Source organism: Apteryx mantelli, chromosome 4 (assembly GCF_036417845.1).
Source record: "Apteryx mantelli isolate bAptMan1 chromosome 4, bAptMan1.hap1, whole genome shotgun sequence".
NCBI classification, from domain to species: Eukaryota; Metazoa; Chordata; class Aves; order Apterygiformes; family Apterygidae; genus Apteryx; species Apteryx mantelli.
The window spans coordinates 42,216,503-42,232,663 of NC_089981.1; positions in this window are offsets into that span (position 1 = coordinate 42,216,503).

Consider the following 16,161-nt stretch of genomic DNA (forward strand, 5'->3'; position numbering starts at 1 on the left):
TCAATGTAAAGTTTTACTCTCCATGGTTTTGTGAAATGCAAACCACATATATCTATGTTTATGGCAAACAATTACCACTACTGCAAAGCCTCTTCCTGACTGCCAGATTAAGCACAGCACAGCAGCTGTGATGTTCAATGTACTCCATATGTTATTTCAGAACACAGCTGCTTCAGTATCAGGTACGTGCAAACTTTACATCTACTTCAGCTCTGAAAACTACAGTATGTCCCACTGAACACAGCTAGTATGTTACTGAATGTATAACATTAGGAACGTGGCTGCATTCTTTTCTCCACCAAGTCGGTCCACATGCTGAATGACTGTTAGTTACATTCATATAAAACATCTACTGTGCTAATAAATGCACTAGATATTGGCACACTAATATTTTGCTGATATTACTCCAAGCTGGTACAATTTTTTGTAAGCCTTCATTAAATACTTACTTATCGTACTTCAATATGAAAAGGGCAGCTTTTACATGATTTGAAGATGATGACTGAATAATAAGGCAGATGAAAGAACAGCCTTGAATCCAGAACATATTTTTTCACTATTTTCAGGCTTAATTTCCTTTCTAGGTAGGAAGAATGGGGCTTAAAAATGTATAAATGGATAAAAAGTTATGTCAGTGATATGCAACAGCATGCTATCTAATTCACACCCAGTAGGAAATCAATGGACCTGTTCACATGTAGATAAGTTAAGTCTAAAGTTCTGTTAATTTTGCCATGAATTTATTCACAGTATTCCTGGTAATGACTCTGAAAAGTTAGGAAAAATACATTAACAACTGTAGAAACATTTGCAGATCAACTTGCACTTAAACAATTTACAGTGTGAACAAAAATGCCTTATGTTAATCAGTGTACACTTATGTGGCATCTTTCCTGAAAGAGATCCCAAAGTGTTATACAAGAATCAATTCATAAGCAGAAGAAAGGCAGCTCCAACTGGGATGAAATGCACAAGATGTTTCAGGGGCCATGTCACACCCTCTGAGCAGAACTGCTATTGCTTTTAACAGAGGCAGGATCAAGCCGTAAAAAAAGAAAAAGAAAAAAAAAAGGAAGAAAAGCCTACAAAATATGTTCAGGCAGACATTAGGGAGATACTTAGCCTCATGGAAATGAATAGAAAATTTTTGAAGGCACAGTAATCATTTCAGAAATTGGAATTCTATCTGCATGCCATGATTACTGCTCTAGACCAAAAATTATTAGATCAAAGTTATTAGTAGTGCCATCGCAATTAACTTTCTTCCTTTCCTTTTCATTATAAACATCACATTCCTGTTTGATACACTTTAGGCTGCTATATTTAGATCCAATTAGCCAAAAAAACAAAGGAAAAATAATTTAGAAAAGAATTTTATTTCTGAAGCACAATAGTTTTCTTAAATTCCCAAGATGATCTTAATTGAAGTAGAAAACTTCATCCAGCTTCATCTATGATTTTAGCCAAGCAACAGAGATGAGCCCAGAACTCCTAGACACCTGCATGACTTCCCATCCTAGTGCAATAGTTTCTCCCTGCCACACGCCTGGGAGAACACACACAATCGGCTGCCCAGAACTGCGCAGCCAGGAAACATAGTCGCTGAGTAAACTCACGAAGAAGTCTGGCTGCGATCTCTTGGAAGTTCATTGAGTTCAAGGTGATTTCATGAAATAATTTCAATTTCAATCTACAGACGTTCCCAACCACAAATGATGACTGTAGTCTAAAAGATGAACCAGCAGATGCCACTAGTTTTAACACCTGCCCTTCCCTGATTTCTAGACTCACAGTCACTGGTTTACAGCAGTATAAACTTTCAGGGACAAATGATAGTTTAAGGAAAGAGGGATAGATTTTGTAAAGAATTTCTAAAACTGTGCACCTTTAACCTTTGAAACACACAAGAAGGGGCAAGAATTGTACTCATCTAGATAAAATACTAATTTCTTAGATATAATTCCTTGCCTCAGATCCCTTACTGCCCTTTAGCTATCTATAGTATTTTGGTACCCATCCTTACATCTTCATTCACAGATTTTCTGACTGGGAAGTCTTCTCTAATTTTTGCAGTCTGCCATTTTAACTGTGGTTAACCCTACCCTCAACACATCTCCTTCCCTCCCTTTTGTTTCTTTGCATTCTATATTGGTCTATTGCCCAGCTCAGCAATCCTCCACTGTTGGATTTTTAGATTCCTACATCAACAGCTCCATTTCTCTTTGCCTTTTTTGGAAGTCTCTCTCACCCATTAAAACAGTAATTCTCTGCATTTGGGCTGGATAAAGATAGTTTCACTTTCCATTGTTCCATTTAGGCAATGGCTCTTGAGGCGCTGAGAGTCTTCAAAGGTTTTTCCTATCTCCAGTCTATGGAGTCTGTTTTTCATCTTCTGAACACCAGAAGGGCAAGAATATGGCAAAATTATAACAGTGAACATATTGTCTCAAACAGAATTCATAGATTGTTCACAAATAGATTCCCGATGTATAACTGTTTCTCAATATAGAATAAGCATGATAGAGACAAATCATTACTATATTTTTTGTAGTTCTGTTCTATATGCAGAAAAAAGCCAAGATAATTAATTTCAGTCTTTCGAAAGCTACTGTTGTTACTATTAATATAAAGGTTCCATGGCAGGGCTCATTTATACTTTACTAACTTTCAAGCCCCTGAGAAGATAACAGCTGAGTTACATACCCTCCCCAGATGAGCTAGCTGGTGGTATAATGGAATCAAATATCACTCACTCCAGGAGTACTAGCAGAGTCAGATTTTGATGTGAACTATTTCTTCTAATGATATAAAGAAGACTGCAATTTTCCATAGTAGACAGTAAAACTAGAAAGAATGGTGGAGGGTAAGGTAAGAGTTAGGAAAGGAATAAATTCCAAATTGCGATCCTTCACTGGAGTACAAATGCAGCTGGTCTAGTCTCAGGAAAATTATCAGTTATCATTCCCAAATGGTATAAGTCACACATAAAAGTAGGTTTTGCATATGTCTCAGAAGACGCTGCAACTAAATTGATCCTCCAGCAGCTGTAGTGCCTGTGAGTATAAATCACAGGATGCCCAGTGAGGCTGGGATTTGAAATTGAGCTGGAAGAGTTCAGAAAAGAACAGTCTAGTTTCCTCTAGGGTGTATTAATCTGCATGAGCAGCATTGAGGAGGGGGGAGACAGGAGGAATAAAAAAGGATGAAGAATGGAAATAAAACCAAGACAGTGTCACAGAGAAAGAATTTAACCTCTACGTGCTGGAATTGTGGGTTAACGTAAACCACACAGAAAGGAGCTGCTTTTCCGTCTGTACCCTGCTAATAACAAATTCATAAGAAGACTTTGTTTAATGGTAATGTTATACTCATTATAATGACAACTGAATCTGAGGCTTTCTTTTAAGCCTTCATTAGATTGCTCACTACGTGATTAACACAGAATGCTCACTATATGATTAACAAAGAAGCTGGAGAAGATGAACCCATCTTTTCAAGAGGGAGCTGGGAATCAGAACTTCTGGATCACGTTCCACCGTCTATCACAAGTGCTGGACAATCACATATATGCATTTATAAAACAAGACACAGCAGCTAACTTGGAAAATGTCCAGAATTACCCTATAGTCATATGTAATTTAAATATAATGTCTGGTATTTCTCAGATACTTTTGTTGGGTAAACACAGGTAAAACTCAAAGATAAGCCAAAATACATCTTTCCTAACAGGCTTGTGAAGTCAATTTTATTAATGATTAGAAAATATTAGAAGGTCCTCAGTTGAAAGATGCAATAAGAAAATAAATAGTTATTTTACTTCAAACTCCTCCAGAGATGCCAACCCTGCGGCTTCCAGTATTGGCATAACTTTGGGGTGGCTTTTAGAACAGATTGCAGCATTTGCTTTCTCATTATAGAAGCAACCTAAAGAGCCACTGTCATCTAGTAAGAGCAGGAAATGTTGAGCCTTTAATCGTTCCACTTTGTTCCAGCCTAGAGTTGAAAGCATTTTTGAAGGTAAAATAGTAAGTGCCCTACATACAGCCTTTAAGTGCCCTCCAGGGTTAAAAGATTCTATATGAAAGTATGGGATTATTTTGCTTGTGAGATAAACTAAGCAAGACAAGTGGTCCCATTTAGAAAATGGGATGCTAACAATTGAGAGAGGCCTTGGATCACACGAGTTCTAATGCTTCTGCTATTACACCCTTTCATGATTGAAGCACTACTGTTTGATGAGGCATTTTCTTCTAAATGACACCACTGATGACATTAATGGACCAGGAGACATAGTGAGTTCAATTAACATTTTTAACTTTAAAATGTGATTATCCTGATTAATGTTAATGAAGACACAGAAAGTATAATAGGTAACACTAAGGAAGCTGGAATAACCCAATATGTTTAATGGTTGTTTTATTGCATTGACTGTGATGCGAAGAAAGATTAGGAAAGTATTTCTTTGTTTATGTCCAGTTAATTTGCATTATTGCACATTTTAGTTACATCTCCATTCCAAAAATTGAATGTCTCAGCCTGGTGTATAACTAAAGGTGATTTGTTAACATTAAAATCATTAACCCTGCCCTCAGACAAAAAAAAAAAAAAAAAAAAAGTAAAAAACAAGAAATATGCAAATAGAGTGATGAAATTATTTCTAGAAGGAGGATCCAACTGTGATTTCCATATAAGTTTACACAACTGGTGATCCTCTGAAAACAAAGCTAAACTGGGGAATTGTTATGAAATGCAGTTATTGTGAAACAGAAGGCTGTAAAAATGTTATCGGTAGACTTCATGTCACTGGATTTTTCCTTCACCAGTGGCATCTCCACAATAACTTCCTCTTCAAGCCCTTTTCCCTTAATGCAGTTGGATATTTTATATACTATTATTCATGGCAGTTACTGCAGAGTTAGACTTCCTCCCCTGGACGTTGTATTTTGTTCAGCCGCTCTTCTATAGATCCTGAAAACACAACAGATCGCAGCCCCATGTATGCGGAATACCACCAGGGGGTCTACGACCTATAGGATTCTACCAGAGTTTCATTCCTTTCTCTTCTCTTTGTCTGATCACAAGCTATTGCCCACTAAAAACTCAGAATACTTTGGTCTTCTCCAAAGGTACACTTTGATATATTACATACTTAAATTGCTGCCCTTCACTCAATTCCCTGTCATTCACAATCAGCATTACAGTGCTCATTTGGGGCAAAGGTGCTTTTCCAAATATCTTTTGGGCAAGAACAACATAGCATCACATATGGTTTCCGTTCATTATTGTGCAACTGCTCTGCTGAAAAATTGAAGGAGAAATTATAAAGTAGATTTTGCAAATGTGCTCAGAGAAGAATAAAAATGGTGTCTGTAGGAAGGGAGAGACACACATGAATATACTCATAGAAAAACACTGGTTCGCCTTAAACTTTAAAAGGCTAATATATACTTCTGTAAACTTCTCAGTCCCAACTATATTTAGGAACCAAGCAGCTAGTGTTGAGTAAACAACAGTTTGTATTTATCTGAAAAACAGAAAACTCACCCAAAATACCTCATTTAAAGGACTGGAAACACATATGAATTCTTAAGCAGTTAACAGAGTTAATGTCCTACATTCTAAGCTCAACCCAACCAATTGTCACTTCAAAACTGTGAATGAAAATACTCACCAATAATGAAAAACTGAAATCACTATTTATTTGCCCAAACACTGTAGCACCTATCTTTAATACTAGATGCTACAAAAACATGAACACCTGTGAAGTCCCAATTCCTTCTGCAGAGCATTAGCAATTTAAGACCACAATAGAGCAGAATGGGAGGACACATTCATCCATACACACACGCGCGCATTTGCATATATAATTTTTATACTTCTGTGTATACACACACAAGCTATGTCTTAAGTACACTGGGTAGATCTGTAGCCATTGCTAAGGAAACCTCTGTATCCCAGAAAGGGAAAGTCAAGTCATGTTATATTCAAACTTTCAAAATATACTGAGTCAATGGATCTTTGTTTTACTGCACAGAAATCCACCTTATCTTTGTTATATTTCAAAATGCTCTCCCATCATACTCTGAAGATAAAACCTAAAGAGAAAACACATTATTTGGTTGCTTCTAAATTTTGAGGATGACCTAAAGGAAAGTTCAAACTAAAAACCAAAAATGATTTCACCTTTCACAATTTCAAGATCAGCTCCAGATAATAAAGGTCAGTCACCTGAAATCAGGAAATTCTAGAAAATGACAATATATTTGATTTGTTACTGTGTGATTGGGGAATGCCTTTTTTTATTTATCTACTGCTGTCTGAACTTTAGGGTACATTTCATATATATTTACAGATTTTTGCTATAGAGCCCTAAGTGCTAGATATTTGTTGCAAATGGAAGACTTACATTCATCTCCATGACTGTGACACTACGGAAACCCAATAAATATCACAAGATTTTCAAGACTGTGAGATTTCACAATCTTGCAAAAATACCATACATACAGTATTATTGCCTCAAAGCAACTCAGGGTCCTGAATAGACTAGATTATGTGCAGCTTTAAATCCCCAAAGTAGAGAAAAAACAAGCAAAAGCATATACAAGGCCAAAAAATTGTAATACAGTTGCTACAGCACTTTCATTCTTCTCCTCACCACATCCACTTGTAAATGTCACCTAGCACTGCCACCTAATGGTCCATCACATTCCTTACATTTAAGTATTTATAAACCTGGTGCTCTTTATATGCTTTACAAAATTGCAGTAATCTGATTTTTCACATTAAGTGGGACGAAGATAAACACTCTCCGCATTTTAAGTAAAAAATTAAATGAAAATAGTGATGGTAAAATCCAAAAGCATTGCAGCCAAAATGATCACCATCCATTCAGACTGAAGCCCTCCCTCCACTCCACCTACACAGATGTGCAGACTCCTTTCTCTTCTTCAGTAACCCATAGATCAATTCTGATCGCAACATTCTGTTAACACTTCCTTCGTTCATACACCTACCCACCCCTCCCTGATTACCATCCTTAAGGTTACAACACTGACTTCTCATTTGAAGCTTCTCTGAGCATATTACTTATATTGTAGGTCTTTTGTCCACTTAAGGCTACTTCAACTGCCTATCAATGCTAGGACACCCTCCAGCTGGAGTACAATTTTTACCCCAGGCCGTTCTCACTCCTTTCATGACCCTATCAGAGCCTCTTGGAAACATTTCTACATCAAACCAACTGCTGCCTCCTGGATTATAGTACCCTATGAAATCACAGTCTAAGGTGGATCGAGATCATGTACAGCATATTTCATTTGTGAAACAGCAATAATCCAGTGTTATGTTACTACAGGCACCTTTGGGTTGCCAGGCCTAGACTTTATTAAGAGCTTCCTAATTTCATTCATACCTGCCCATTAGATGGATTTTTTCCCTCTGAGCAGGAATAATTCTTAAGGGGAAAGGAACCTGTAAGCGTAAGGATCTGGTACATGAATCAGATTGGAAACTATGAGCGTCTAGATTATGCACTATGCAAGCACAAGACTTTGCAGGTACAAGCAGCTGCAGCTGTTTGTATCTGCAAATTCTAAGGGCCCCGTTAGCACAGTTATTATCATCTCCTCTGTCTACTGGGATGAGTGGGAACTGGGAATACAACGTGGAGAGAGACAGATGTTCTGAGAGTGGAATAGCTTCAGTGAAGCTTGGGGGGTTGTTTCTGGTGGCTGAAAGTAAACTTCTGGTGTACCAAAGTGCCGCCCTCCAAGTAGGCGTCTTTGGTCTGGGCCTACACAGTTAGTATTTTAAGATGTACAAATAGAACAGGGGGAGAATGTCCTGTGTCTTCATCCAATTGCCTTTCTCCCGGTGAAGAATTAACACTGTGGAAACTTCCTTTAGCAGGTCATGAGTCTGCATATACTGAGGAAACAATCCTACACTGGGAAAAGGAAGCTTTTTGGACAAAATTGACTATTTCTTAGTGATTTACATGAATCCGTGCTAAGTTTGGCTATTCCTATACTAATTCACTGCCTGAAGACTTTTCCATGAACTTAATTTTTGCATGTGTAGCAGGTTTCTGGCTTCTTCTAGATCTCTTTTAAATGCTTGCTTTAATTTATTTTACAAGGAGTCTATTTGGCCTTTGGATACAACAACATCAATACATATAGTAATGAAATAACCCTTAATGAAGAAAACATACATCACTAAGAGAACTTAATCCTCACTTCAAAATACATTTTGTTTTTTAAGGGAGTCCCTGGCTTACAGAAACACAACACTAAAATAATGTTTACGATCATTTCAATTGTGTCTTGAAGACTTTGGTAAGATTTTATACATTGGAATATATTCACCCTACTTCTCTAGTTAGAAAGTCTTTCAGCTATCTCTGCACTTGAACTGGAGAAACAGATTTTGCACTATCAGTAAACAAAAGATTTTATTTTATTAGATGTTTAAACAGTTTTATTGGTCAAAACATCCACTTTATCATGGACCAAAATGAACCTTCATCAGATTTACCTTCTCCCTCTATACACACATATACGTGCACACAACTTTCTCTTATGGCAGCCCAGCAGAGACACATACACATTATATACAGGTTCCGCATGCCCTACCTGCAGTTACAGAGGAAAAACACACCACTGAGCAGAAGCTGAATTTGCCCATGGTATGTTTATTAGTCTTGCCCAATATATGTCAAAGTAAGCAGTAACTATGTATCAATACATGCAATATTTCCACATGTATGATGACATACACACAATCCACAGATACATTTAGTATCTAAACTAAAACATGACAGATGCAAAGGCAAAATCAGCAGCTTTGGCTTATTGAACACAAGCTTATTTTTTGGAAGAGAAGCAATAAGGGAAAGAGTAATTTTTTCCTCTTTCTTTTGTCTTGCACAAAAACTTTATATTGTAGAAAATGCAGGATTGTCCTCTTTTAAACCCATATATACTAGGACACCAATAAAGAGGCAAATAATAACATTCTTGTCTATAGGGCAGTTTTATTCATGGTTTAACAGAAGCTATAAGCCATTGCATTTTGCAGTTTATTAATCAGTAAAATGTTTGGATAAAAATATTTAAAGGACATATTTGCAAACTGGGTTCCAAATTCATGAAAAAAATCAGTTAGAAATATTAGTATCCCCAATACAATGAAGTCTTTGTTTCAAAATGTTTAAAATAAGATGTTGGTAAAAATATATTGGTCTTTCCAAAATAAAACTTGATTAAAATTCAATTTGATTTTTGTTTTGAAGAAGCATTCCTGATCTAAAAATTATTTGTTAATATTTTTAAAGGATCAAATCATCCTGACATAAAACAGTGCTTTTTAGCCTGAACAAAGTGTATGTTTTGTCTTTTATTTTCCTTATATATTTTTGTTGTTGTTTTGTTTCATCAGGCCCTTCTTGAAAACAAAGTCCATTTTTGTTCTTCCTGGAAAGATATGTTTCCTTCTGATTTTTTTCAGTCAGGGCTTCAGAACAATTTGTTACTTGCCTGCACCTATCTGGCATCACTCTGTGTAGTTATAATTCATCTAACTCTTGGTTACTTGGTTAACTTATGGTGGGTTTATGTCACCCTAAGAATAATGGGAGGATCCTACCCCAGGGCTCAGAAAGCAGAACTCCTTTGCCTTCCTTGTCTCATTTTACTGTGCTCACCATCCTAACCTCTGCTTTTCATTACAGCGTATTAATGTTTCTCTGTAAAGAGGTGAAAAATCATTTTCCAGGCTTTAAGCAAAGATAAGACTCCTATTTGGCAATGCTCATTAATAAAATACAATGGAAGCTTATATTCAGCAAGGATCTCCATGTCTACCACTACTTGACACGTTGGTTTGTGGCTATGAATTTTGGCACAGTCCCTCCTTTTATAGGGAGACTTCTCCTTGCAATTACCTCCATAATGCTTACTCTGTCTAGAGATCTGATTTTATGTCTGCTTCCACTGCAGCCTATGTATTTCTGTGATTTGCGTGTTTTGGGGGAAAGGATCTTTTCAACAGGAACACAGGACTGGAAGGACCACCTGGATCACAGTGTAAAGTCTCTTTAAGAGAAGATGAATACTCTGAAACAGACGTCCAGTTTAGAAGGTCCATAGGACATGTATCATACTCTCAAACACCACCAATGCCATTGTGAATTTAAGACCCACACTGAGAGACCAAATTCTACAACTATAATGTGCCACAGAAGGAGAAGAGATCAAAGATGTTGATAATATCATACATTCCACACAAGGAATTCCTTAAATACAATTCCTAGATTATCCTTGAAAATGGATCTATCCCCCCTGCTACAGGAAATGATGAGAAAAAAAGAAAACAAGTAAAAAACAAAATGAAAGAAGACAACCAACGATCTATACTAACTTGATTTGAGGACATTAAATTTCCTTCTGATCTTATAATATGGTGAGCAATTTAACCCTAAACACCTGAGCAAGATATACCAACCAACCACTTAGAATTTAATTTCAGTGCACCTTGCTACCATCTTCTCTCCCTTTGGGTTCCAGCTCTAGTCATTTAAAAACTGAATTTTGCAACTGGGGAAGAAAAGAAAGAAGAGAAAAAAACTCTCCAGCCTCAGCAAATGACCAAGAAAGCTGTGAAGTCTGGGATTAACATGAACAAAAGTGCAAATTAGGTGCTACCCAACAGCCATTAGATGGGCTCGTACCTCAGGTATCAGTTTAATCGTGTTCACCCTTAAGTTCTGATATCCAGGAATTCTTGTACGTATTTATATAACCCCTTTCACAGGCTTATGTCAAGCTCCAGCTTGAAACTGTTTAGATTCCTTGACTCCACTACACTGTTTGAAAAATCATTTTAGAGCCTCACTTCACAGATTATTGGAGATCTCCTTTTCACCCCCACTCCAAAATTATTTATGGCCAGTTAATAATTATATATATGGTTTTAAACTTATCCTTTAACTGAAACAATTTTTCCCCTCCATGATATTTACTGTTAAAATATATTTATAGAAAATCACTCCATCTCCTCTCAGTTTCAGTTTGACTACGTTACACAGGCTGTCTTCTTTCATGTCCTTTGAACTGCACCATACGGAAAGATATAATCCTTTACCTCTCTCTTCTCTGAGTGTTAAATTTTATTCCTAAAAAAGTCTACGATATGTCAAATTATATATTGTTTTTTATACAATGATGCTAATATTTCTCTATGGCTAATAATACTTAATGCCTTCTAAAATCTCATCTGTCATTTCACAGCTGCTGCACACTGACAGCAGATTCCCACCCTCTAACTGACCGAGACGTTCAGATTCCCACTGTCTCCACCTGGTAAGGCCCCAAGCTACAGCTAAGTTCCTAGCAGAGGTCTCTACATGCCTGACTTTAATACAGGATTTCAGTCTCAAGCTCTTACTCAGAACAAGAGCACCCCCCAGCCTTCCCCGTGGACTGATTCTGTCCTGATACCATCCTCTGCCTGTTGATAGCTCTCACCACTGTGTCATCCACCCAGTAACAGATTCACACTCCGTTCTTACCCCTACATCACTTTGGAATACATCCAGCAGAATTAGTTCCCAGACCGATCTGTAAGGAAAATTAAGTCACTCTCTCGATTCTGTTAATTCCCTTTTCAATATTATCTATTATAACTTTTATTTTAGCTGCTTTCTTTTACCCTTTACATTTTCAGTGGCAACCCCTAACATTTCTATCCTAAATAAGAATTCCTATGCCTTACTTAAATTTAAGTACATTAAATATCTGCATTAGCCCTGTCTAAGAAATCATTTATCTTGTTTAAAAAGCTATTAGGTTGGATTTTTGCCTCCAGCTCTGAATCAGAAAAAAAAGCTGCAAGTTTTACATTATTACCATTATGTGTCCTTCATTACCTCAATCTTATTAGGACTACTTGTGCACCCAAATCTATATTTATATATATATTTTAATAGATTCCATAGAATTCCATAGCAGATTAACCCACTACATCAAGAAATACAATCCTTCTGACATTAAGGTGGAATACAGTATCTGTTTAACAACTTCCAATGAAATATAAACAATTTTGGAGTGCCTCCAAATGCCATTTTTAATTGAAATTACTGGTTAGGAAAACATACTTTCTAGCATTAAGAATATTAGAACTGTAAACAAACAAAAATAAAATGCATAAAACGTATTGTCAAAACATTGTAAAATATTGTTTTCATGTTATGGTGTTTGAATTGAGTCCTTTTTTGTCCTTTTAAGTATTTGGGGGATTTTTTAGGAAGTCATAAAAATATTCTGTATCATTTACAGAATATTAGATCAGTAAAAATTAGAAATTAGAAATGCATGAATCCTTTTCATAACATTTCCAATAAAAATTAAATAAAAAGAATGTGTCTGTAGAAAATGCAGAACCAAAAATAAAATGTCAAAAGCAACAGTTCCTTTCAAAAGTGTTTTGGGGATTAATGACCATTTTCAATGAAAAAATCCTTTGAAAAGCAAGAGGCTCTACAAAGGAATACATTTAGAAGTCCTGTGAATTAACCAATCAGTCTGAGTGCACGGGAGAATGTCATGCTACCTGATTTTGACACAGATGACATCTCTATGAACAAAGTAACTCGATACGCTTAATCCAGCAGATGACAATGGGGGACGTGCTGCTCTTTAGTCTGCCAGATGTCCAAACAAGGAACATATTCCTGTGACATTTGCTGAAGAGTCATTGTTAGCAAGTTCTTCAGTCAGAAGTACACATGCATGAGAACTAAATTTCCACAACTGTTATATGCGTGATCTGAAAATCCTACAGTTAATTTGTACCAGACTCCCAGTGTGCCTCGCATCCTCCCCTTGCAAATCAGGTTCATAATGTGTAAGTTTTTATTAGTCTCAAGAGTCCTCCCAAATGGGGAGTGATGTTTGAATCAAAGTGGGGTGCTGAACATGTGCCAAGGAAGGCAGCAAAAGAACTACTTTATCATTTCGGCACTTCGGCCTTCTATTATGATTGCATTGGCACCTTTCCTAATGTATAAGTGATTTTAATTTGCAACAGTGCTATACAGAAGGTGTGCTGCTATGAACCTTGAATTTTAATGTAAAACATTCTGGATAATTTTCAACACAGTATATGGAAATTAGTGAAGTTCATGCACTTGGCTGCCTCTAAATCTGAAAATGCCACAGATCTGCATGAAGAGTTGAGCAATTCAGAAAATGAATGACCATCCTGCGGACATAAGAAAGTTCTAGTGAGTTAGGGACTTTAGGTGTTAGAGACATGCTTGGATTTGCAGCAAACCTGCACCTTATTTTTTTTTTCTTTCCAAAGTCACCTATCACCCAGTGCACAGGAGAAACAATACAGCACAAACACAAATGTAACATTCTTCCACCTTCTCTTACTTTATTCACAGCATTTCAGTATGCCAGTTACTGGAATATCAAGTCATGTGGCCAATGGCTTAACTCTCACTTGGGGGAAACCAGTCTGTTTTAGCTCTGGCTTCTTTTCTTAGGGAGACTAGGTTCAAAAGTTCTAATGCAATTATATGGTTGTGGTCACTCATTTTACAATTTCCTTCCTTCCCCTCATCTCCCTCTGCCCCACCACATTCTTCTTCACAGACCTTGTCTACCAGACTCCATCACTCCTCTCTTGTGTCTCAAGATATATAATATCCCTATGAGGCAGAAAGGTAGCATAATGCTTAAAATGCATACAGGACTAATCCCTCTATTCTGGCACCCTAGTTCAACTACAGCATCAGTAAGTGTTATTACCATAGCAGCTGATATAATAACAGATACTTTGCAAAACACTCTAAAGTTATATAAACCTAAATCTTGTAGGCTTCTGTAATTAAACAATTGCATTGCATCCCAAATCAGATGAGCAACTTTCCCATTGTTTCAGTCTCAAATTGCCCTGTCAACGCAGCCTATCTGGAGGTAGTCAGTCCAGCCTACACCAGAAAAATACTCCTCCTGTGTGCATTCCTTTCAAGTTGCCACACCTGCAACTTTGCAGAACAGCTTATCTCCACAGTTTCCATTGGGCTGCAGCATTTTAGAAATCCATCTTGACAGAAGGCTAAGCGGAGGTATTACTGAAACCCCAGATTCCAGTCATATCTCCAGAGAGGGATGATCAGTGATCTAACTTGTTGCATCACTCTTGGTTCCCTAGGCAAGGCAATTCCCCCAGACAGAACTAGCTGCATACAAGAGGTACGTCCTTTTTGTAATTCTTTTCCTCCTAGACAAAACTCATTCCTGAAAGATGAATCAACTTGCGTAGCCGATAACAGGTGCGATACTTAAGCAGCCTCATGAACTGTTCAGATCCTGAACAATGGATCAGTTTTTGCATTGCACAGGTTCACCTTTAAATACTTCAGCAGCAAAGGAAAAACAATGTTTTCTTCTTCTACATGGAAGAACCAGCATTTCAACAAAAGAAGCCAGCAGGAAAAGGATGGTACTGAAATATGTGTATGTGTGCATATGCAAAAGAAAGAAAATGATAGGTTATCAGCTTGGATATGCTACGCTTCATCTGATCATTGCTGGATGTGAGCAATGAAAACAGAGTTAATGTTCCATAGTGAAAGCAAAAGTGACAGTAATGCCCAGGAATGGACTTTTACACAAAGAACTCACTGGAAAAGCTCAAATGTCAAGTGTAACAGAAGTTTACATTACTTCAGTTTTTTTGACTTCTTGCCCCATCTTTCTTCTTTTTCTGTCCATCCATATATGCAGAGTAATACAATTTACAATCTGGTTTTAGCATAACACTTTACTTTTAGTGATAATCTGTACAGTGAATCAGCAGGATCCCCAGTGCATATGAAAACTCCTTGCAGTTGAAGAAAATAATTGTAATTACGTCGAGGCATGTGCCTTGAGGATAGATAGATCATAGCACAGTCAAAATTCAATTGAACCTGACATTTGTTAATGTTACTTGTCTAAACTAGAAAGGGTCTAAGATCCAAAATAGCTTTTTAGTCTTCGCCTATGCCCTGCTGGAAGGAACTTGGTATTTAAAGCTTCACTGGATCCCTGCAGCAAAGATCTTCCTCAGTTTCCCCAAACAAGTTACAGGCACCCTCCCACCTGCTCCAATGCAGTGTGTTTCTCTACTAGATGCTTCAACACATTTTAAAAACCAGGAAATTCTAAAGAATATGGTGGATCATAACACAGAAACTATATTTGGAAACAAACATTTTCAGAATAAAGATAGAAAAAAAAGTAAAAAACCAGAATTCCCTATGAGCTGAAATATACCTGCGCACCACACACAACTGCGCAATTTGGGCTAGCTCAGTGGGCTTGCACACTACAAGATACAGCAGAATTTAATTCTGTGTTTATAAATGCCTATGACCTATTAGAAATCACAGGCCTGATTTTCAGAGCTACTGAGCCAGGCTCTTCCATTTACTTTACCTGGAGATGTGTGTGCTCTGTCAACTCTCCTAGAAATCAAAACTCAGTAACTTTACATGATTTTAATGGTCAGATTCTCAGACTTCAAAGGAGCTACACTGATTTATATCAGCTGAGACTATGTCTGTCATGCTGCATTTTCGACTACTACAGCCTCTCTGCTTACACTGAAACTAGGAGTAAAAAGATTAATGAGACAGATAAGATAAATCAGATACCTAATTAAAATAAATTAGATAATAAGAAAAAAAGTGATGTTATTCCCAAGCTCTGATTTGACCCAAGACTTTATCAATGTGGTAAAAATAAAACAAAACAAACAAAAAAACAAAATAAAATAAAAATAAAAGTATTACTATAAAATATATTGTTCCAGAAAGAGTTCCTCTTTGGAAAACTCAAAATGTAAATATACTAATAATCATTCTTCCAGTTTATAGATAGGAACTAAAGTAAAAGGGCTGCCTTCTGACAGATTTCAGGACCAATGACCCTTTGTCATAACCATAAGCTCATCTGTTTATACTGGAACATAACATACAAACTCGCTTTCCCTGAAGGCTGACTATATTTGGCACTGAAAAATAAAAAAATAAATTCAGTGAATATTACACTGGAAATTTTTCACAATTTTTGATAAATAAATTATTTGAGGAATAAGTCTTTAAATTCT